Raw genomic sequence first — 8,164 nt, 5'->3', positions numbered from 1 at the left:
ATCTATACGAATAAATGCCTGTCTTCTCTACGATAAAATTCTTGTCAACACCACTTGTAACAAAACATTTTGGAAAGGGGCTACGAATTTGCATGAATTATGTATTTTTATCAAGATATTGTTGTTACTTTCATTACCTAAAGGGTCTTATTCGTATAGTTGCTTGATTTAGTTCCGCTATATGTTTGAAGGGGTTTTTTTTGTAGAAGAATGTTCTGTCTTAGAGACAAACTATCTTAGCTTGTCTTTGATTCTTATCATTCTATTTTTGCCATACTCAGCACAAGTATATCCCTTAAAATCAAAGCAATATGAATATAATACATTTTTGTTACAAGAGTCAAAATAAAGACTATGAAACATTGGATTGAAAATCGCCCCTCGGGGCATCGATAAAATCTATTTTATTTGATCAAATTTGTACAAAAAAAAGCTTCTATATAAACAACAATTTGAACAGTCGCTAAAATCAACAACATTAAGAATCATATATACAATCCATAGTTCTGCGTAGCTCTCAAAGTACAGAACGCTTATTAACATATACAAACTTATGACATGATATCTTCAGCTTACAATCAGACAAGGGTTTCTTGAAACCAACATTTGAAGACAAATAGTTTCGGTATCTTAAAAACATTAACAAGCACAAGAATGTTGGTCAACAACGTGAGAATAGATCATACCTTAGATCATGGATCATGACCATGGTACAGATTCCTATGGTCTCAAAGGTTCTTATTTACCGAGTTCAACTTTTGTGACACTTGATCTATATTCCTATTTTCTCTCTCTTGTGACTCGATATGTAACGCTTGTTTACTTTTTTCACGGGTTTTCCATTGTTTTTAAGAACAGGGTATTGTATGGTCGGCGGACGGTGGTTTAAAACTGCAATATTTTGAAAATATTGCAACTTGAGACCGCCGTTCGTCAACTTAATACCCTAAGTACCCTTTTAAAAACAACAACGGATATGGGTCACTAGGCGGAAGAAAGTGAACAAGTGTTACATTTTACCATATGCATAGAAAATTCACAAAATGTCTGACTTGCAATTAGCTCTCACCAGTTGTGAGCACACAGATGGTGGTACATCAATACATATTGTTACAAGGCGCAGTACGTTTTGCATTACCACATATTTCATGATTTTGCGAGAAACAAAGACATAGATTCAAATCATTAACCAATTAACAACCGAATCTTTCCACATTTACATCTCTGCCGATATAAACAATGTAATGAGCTTGGCACTGATAATCATCTCATATTACTGACGTCAACAATAGTATTTTTTCTGTTTGCCTTTTTTTATTGGACGTTAGAAGTTTTCCAACTCACTAGTCTTTAATTCATCAAATTGGCAAAAATTATTGCCTAACATAGAAATAAAAACTTCATTTAGCCCCTAGTTCTTCTTTGTTTCCGACATAAATTAAACCCAAAAAAATGCAATTTCAGTCATAGAAACATAAACGGAAATAAGGAACAATTGTACCCACTGTGGTCATGATGATAATTCAGGATCAGTGACACATTCAATAAAAACTGAGCCAAAATCTAGCATAATCTGGAAATTAATAAGGACTTCTATCAGTGTGCCTTTTTTGTTTCCTAGATGCTTTAAGAAGTTTTCAGTTCTCAAAAAAAAAATGCTTTCTGCTTTGGTCCTATATTTCTAGGCCAGAACAAGGATACATTGAAGAGCACGGAAATGGGTGAAATTCCCGCATAATGTTGACTATTCTCAGACGATTTTGCTGTAAATTCCAGCCAGTGGCGGTGGAATGTGTATGAAAGGGAGTTTGTTCACGTCCACGGCCAGACATGAATGGCGCATTGTTAAGGCTTCTGGCGCCGCCATTTTGGGTCAGGGGTCAAACATGTCTGACATAAACGTTTTTATATGGTTTGTTTTTCATTTGCTTTTCAGTTTACATTTCTTCTTTTCTTTAGTTAACATGATTTTAGGCAAGAATTATTATGCAGTATACAGAGCGTGTGTGATAGAATTTGTAGTGTTTGTTCTCGATCAGTCTTTACTATTACAGCTCATTCTCTTGTTTCCTTCAATTTGAGATTTTTGTAGCACCTGGATCGAAGAACAATACTAGGCTTAAACAATGAACAATCAATAAAACATATGTTCTAAATATTTTGTTTCCGAGCAGAAATAACGGCGTTTTGAGCAACTTTGGAGGTCATAAAGGCGACCTTGAAATCCATCATGGCGGACAGTTAACAGGTGGTTGTTGGGGGGAGGGGGGCGTGTTTCAACAAGTATAGGTCATAACGTGATAACAGAGCAGCCTTATTGCCCCAACTACAATCCAGTCATTACACAAATGTTTCCACCATAATAGCCAGAGCTGGTCGGTAATTTTCCCCCTAAAACCCTCCAATATCGGCGGTTCTAAAGAAGAGGTATTTGGGGTAATCCGTGGGTTCTAGATCCTCTCCAGCCATTGTAAAATCGGCTCTGTAAACGGCGTGTTGTCTGAAGGACATAAATCTAAATAATAAGGGCGGTAAGACTGGACAGGCCTGACCCAAAACAGTCGGGCTGGCTGAAAATGGCGTGTTGTTTTCTTAGTGGTTGACGAAAAGTCTTTCTGATAAAGGAAACGTTTCTTAGTGGTTGCTTTCTCACAAAGGAACATGACGTAAGAATCTTTAATTGTAAAGAGACTTTTCATATATATATCATCTGTGTCACACGGAATTTTGAGAGTTCTTTCAGCGTGAAAATTGGAGGATAGACAATACTTTATTCTTGTTTACGAATCCTTTTTTGCTGTGTCAACCCCATCTAATACAAACGTATGACGTATTGGCCACCACACTTTAATTGTAAAGAGTCTGTTCATATTATCCGTATCACACGCAAATTTGAGATCCCTTTGAGTTGTAAATCTAAGGATATCTTTACACACACGTTTGTAAACAATGACTTATTTTTGTAGTATTGTAGTTTCAACTGAGTATCCTTTTTTGCTGTGTCAACCCCAAATAAATGCGAACATATGACGTATACATTTATAATTTGGAAACATTCTGAAGTAGCCGTTTTAGGGCCAATAGGATAAAATGATTTGACAACTAGACATTTTAAGTTTGAGTTTGTGAATTTAAGACATGCTGACCATTTTTGTGTTAAGCTCCAGAATGCGTTGGTTCTCTAAGTGGCTTAAAATAACAGAAATTGGCCTGATGAGGCAAATATCTAATTTGCCAAAGTAATCAACAGGTCTTAGGGAACAATCCTGGGCCAACCAACTCCTCTTGCAAATCATTCAGCCTATTTGGGCAATTTCTACTTATTATTTGGCAACTCAAGAGGGTCTAGGGGAGTCCTAAGACGTTAAAGACGTCTGGTGGACACTTACTTTAAGACGTGTAAGAGATTACCGAAGGCAGACAGAGAGACCAGTTGTCTCCGTCCCACACGCCCTGTTGTTTTTGCTGTATGAATCATTCAACCTATTGGGGCAATTTCTACTTATTAATTGGCCACTGAAGGAGACCTAGAGGAGACTTAAGACATTAAAGAAGTCTGGTGGATACTTAAGACGTGTACGAGATTACTAAAGACAGAGAGAGTGTCCCCGTTGTCTCCATCTCACACGCCCTGTTGTTTCTACTGTATGAAAGGTACCTTTGTGCGACAAGGTTGCCCCACCACGGCTGACTAGCTAACAACAATCAACCCTCCAGCGTTCCCACCGCCCAGACCTCTCGGTTTACTCCTAATACCTCTTCCCGAGACACCGCCGTCGTTTTTCCTTATCTAATCAGCAAATCGGGGCATAATTAGCGCCCAAAACAAACCGATCGGTCTTGTTTAAATCGCTGATTTTTTTTGCTGCGGGTTATTTGGAAAAATTGAGTTGTAAACATGGCTGCGTTTTTGAGTGTTTTGAACCGGATGTAAGAGTAAGGAGGTACGGGTAGAGGTACTGTTCTCACATACAGGTGTGTGAGTACTAGGGTTGCATGCGGGTACTTTAAAAGGACCCCATACAAAATAATCTACTAACTTTCTAAGGTTTATTACAGTTTATGCCTACAGAGTGCTATGCACAATATTGGAACATGCACTGATACAGGTATCTCGAATGTTGACCACAATATTGTGTTCTTTTGGAGCCAACCTCAAAAAACAGAAACAGATAGTGGTTGGCAAATAGTTTAAGTTTTACTTTAAATGGGCCCTCCACAAAATAATCCACTAACTCTCTAAAGTTTCCTACAGTTTGTGCCCTCAACGTACTATGCACAATATTGAATCAGAGTACATACAGATAAGCTCAAATGTCGGCCGCAATGTTGTGTTGTTTTAGATCTAGCTCGGATGCCGACCTCAGCAACAGATAGTGCTTGGCAAATAGTCTGACCATAAACACATAAATAACATGTCCGTCCTACCGTGTCAGCGCTGTGGCTAGGGACGGGTTTGCGGGCGATGTCTGGCATTTCTAGTGTTCCATTTTCTCACTGTTCATTGTAGTCTCGATGTGTCCTCTCCTCTGTTCTTTAGTGTAGTCTCAGTCAGTCGTGCTCTTAGGCACGGTTGTGTTTAAGGATTGTTTACCTTCCGTGTAGGTTTTAAAGACGATGTGCTCTCCTAATCTTGAAGATGTTTGTGATGTAAGTTTGAGGAAGGTGTCTTGTCGAAGACATTGACTAAGTAAGACATGGGTTCCAATGTCATGTTTCCTTTGGTGTTCCTTAAGTTATGACTCGCTGTTCAAAGACGATTATCTTGTGTCGCCCAATCTTATAGACGTATCCATGGAGGCTTACGGTCGACAAGAACAGGCTGTATGATGCAAGTGTCACGTAAGACGTCGGCTAAGGAGTCCGTAAATTCCAAGGTTGTTGCGCCGTCTTGGAAGCGTCTTAGACATTCAGTTTGGTGGGTTTTCAAGTAGTTGAGACCTGCTCTTGAAACTCTTAAGTTTCGAGTATGACTTAAGACGCACATAATTAAACAGCAACAATATTTCTAGTCGTAGTAGATTTCCAAAAATGTTTCTTGAATTATTGACAACAAAGCTTGTCCCTGCTGTAGCCAGATTGAAGGGCGGGTTCCATTTGCATTAAAGTCGCTTTAAAAAGTCCATAAAAGAGCCGACCGACAAAGGGGGACATCCAATTCAAGATGGCGGCCGAACTTTAAACAAGCTCAGAAATTTCCTTAGCTGACATGAATGGAAACAAAGGGATTGTATAAACCGTCCTTGTTGTATTTTTTGCGGGGTGCGTCTTTAGTCCATGAAGACAAGAGTGGTCTTAAGCCTTAAGAAGTTTCGTGGTTTCTTGTTCAGTTCGTTGTTGCCTTAGGCGATGTACAATCATGTCTAATTTATAAGCATTTAGATATCTTGATTTTATAAGCAGTTGTCGACGTTGCATTTTTGTCACAGAATTCATCCTAACAATTCGTCTGTACAAACTTCTTTTGATCAAGAAGATATTGGAATTGTTTCTTGGCAGGCGACGACGTGGAAAGTTGTCGTCAGTGGTCTCCATTTTCTCTCTCACACAAGCACACATTATAACAAATGCAATCACTTGAGTCCTTATTTACATTACATGTATACAGAATGGAAACAAATTTGTCCTCTGCTGTTATGTACAATCCTCATAGGTCCGTCTCTAGAGGTTTGGGCGGTCCGTTGTAGAGTTCGGGCCGATCAGAGACAGTTCCTCGCTGTTTTCTTTTCTCCTTAAATCGTCCGGAGTGGGACACGCTGAGGTGGTGTCTCCATGGACCGGACTGCTGAGACTTGGACAGTTCGCTGTTAGAACTCTCTGCGAGCTTCGGGTTGCACTTGGAGCGAACCTGCGCGCTCTTGGACGTCTGGCTGCCGCTTTTTCTCCCGTTTGGCAGCTCGTCGGGTTTTCTGTTCTCCGCGTCTGAGTCCTCCTTGTACGGACCTGCCCCGCTTCCACGCGAATCCTTCCGATCTTTCGAGTCGCCTCGCGATTTTCTCCCGAGCAGTCTGTTCCACCATTTTCTGGCGCGGTGATCCATGGTTCTAATCCCACCTGGGCTCCGAACACCGTGGGAAAACGCCCGACACAACGTTGGCAACAACAGCGCACCACTTAAGGTCTGATCCCGGAGAACCGGTCCGGTTGGTCTGTGGTAGTACGTTAGCGGTGTCTCGCCTCACACAAGAAAAGCACACACACAGCAACTCCTGCGGGTCAATAAAATACGAAATATTAGATCGTGACAACACGTACGTGTAATGTATGTGCCCGGGGCAAAGGTACCCGGTAACGTACGTACGTACGTAAGGTCCCGAGTTCGATTCCCAGTCACCCGAGGTGACGCTGTCCGTGCCCCTCAGGTGAACTGCGTACATGTGAAGGAATCCGTGAAACATAAAATCCTCGCGCAAACAGAGAACCGAGCCGACATTAAACAAAGAAGAACCTTTTCACTGTACTTCAAACAGTTCACAAGGTTTACGCTTTACGTCTTGCTCTTAAATAGGTCCCCAACCTTACCTTAATCAGGAAATATCTTAAGGTTTACGTCTTGCGATCTTGTTTTTTTGTAGGAAATTTCAGCCCCACTTTTCACCTGCCTACTCGGCAAACACCGCACAGAAAACCTGCCGGGGTAAACCGAGAAGACCACCAAACAACAAAACCACTTACTTCACACAGCAGGCATGTTGGGTCCTGTAGTACGTAACCCTCCACCCGCGTCTTCTCACAGTCTTCTTAAGGTTTCCTCTCCGTCTTAAGACACTGAGAGACGTCACGACAAGGAGAGTGATCGTCTTCAGGTGTATGTAAGACAGGATGATTACCAGGTAGGGAGCTGAGATCAAAAGACTTCACCGAGAGACTCCACAGCGCGGCGCAGTGTGCTAAAGTACACAACACTGAGTTACCTGTCCCGCGAACGGGCCGGCACCGGCTCAAAACTTCAACTTTTGTCTGTAGAACATGGAGTTTTAAACCACTAAATTCGACGAAAGTATTAAATACTTCAGAAATGTAGCTCGTGTGTATGCTGTTGACGTTGTTGGGACGTTCTCAAAAGTATTATGTAACTCTAAGGGATATGAGTTTAGTTTGATATCTTCAAGTGCGGTGTGAACTGTAAGTTTGAGTCGGTCCCCTCGAACCCTTGACACAGTAGAGGACAAATCAAAAAGACGACAAAGGGACGAATTACGTCCGGTCCAATGAGCGAGCGGGGTGGGAGGGGCGGAAACGAGAGGTGAAAGTTCACTTTCACACAGCAAGTAAACAAACTTTGTTTGCTAAATGTACGCCAAAAAACAAAAACAAGTCGTCAAACCCGCGACACATTCATGAGATTAAAAATCGTCGCCCCGCCGCCATTGTGCAACATGGCCGCTCTGACAGGTACCTTTTCCCGCGCATGGGTGACGCCATAGCGGTTGCCATGGCGACGGAAACCCAATGCCACCCCCTTGAATACACCTTTGTGTTTTGACGTTGCGGAAGTCGCGGCCGCCCTCTTTAACATGCACGGCAGGAGACGGGAATTTTCGTCTTTTGAGTCTGGAACTATGTGAGTCGTCTGTACTCCGCGTTTTGGCCAGGACTCCGAAATATGCCTGGCATGTTTAAAGTTAGCGGATCGGACAATGTTGGTCTTTCTTTGGAATGTACTCCAAAACAGGAACGAAGAAAAAGAAGAATGTCAGCGTTTCAGCCTGGTATTTCTATTCGCGTTTGAACTTCAACCTTAAATTACACGGTTGTAGGAGAGAGTTTGTGTCAAGATTTTTTTTCATATCGCATGAAAAAGAAAATCTTGAAAAAACTTTGACATGTACTTCTGGTATCATAAAGTGGACCTGGCGACAAAAGAATTATAGACTCTGAACAAAAATTATAGACTTATTCTTAGTCTTACAAGGGACATGTCCGAGTACACAAACGAGGGGCATTGCGCAGTAGTTCGCATACTAACCGCCAAGGGGCGCCACTGCATAAACTAGGCTGAAGATGCATATTGTGACATGTGTTATATATGATTTATTTTGCTTTGGGACTCCGTAGGTGATTTGAGAGACAAACTAAAGATAAACAACAATTCTTATCACTGTTTTTAAAAAAATCGCCGTCGGCTACCGCAAAATGATAAAACATATAGTGATTTGTTTTA

General features: G+C 41.4%; 1 long non-coding RNA gene across 1 annotated transcript; it reads right to left on the bottom strand.

The window, feature by feature from the left end:
* Nucleotides 1-367: 367 nt before the first annotated feature.
* On the bottom strand, nucleotides 368-7,813 carry LOC118403168. Its single transcript, XR_004829609.1, has 2 exons — nucleotides 6,676-7,813; nucleotides 368-6,209 (listed from the first exon to the last, which is right to left on the bottom strand). It is a non-coding gene; the product is annotated as an uncharacterized LOC118403168 (long non-coding RNA).
* Between the last annotated feature and the right edge of the window lie 351 nt (nucleotides 7,814-8,164).

The sequence above is a fragment of the Branchiostoma floridae genome, chromosome 16, assembly GCF_000003815.2.
Source record: "Branchiostoma floridae strain S238N-H82 chromosome 16, Bfl_VNyyK, whole genome shotgun sequence".
In the NCBI taxonomy this organism is placed as follows: domain Eukaryota; kingdom Metazoa; phylum Chordata; class Leptocardii; order Amphioxiformes; family Branchiostomatidae; genus Branchiostoma; species Branchiostoma floridae.
Note: the sequence above shows the minus strand (reverse complement) of the source record. Positions and strands in the feature narration are given on the sequence as shown.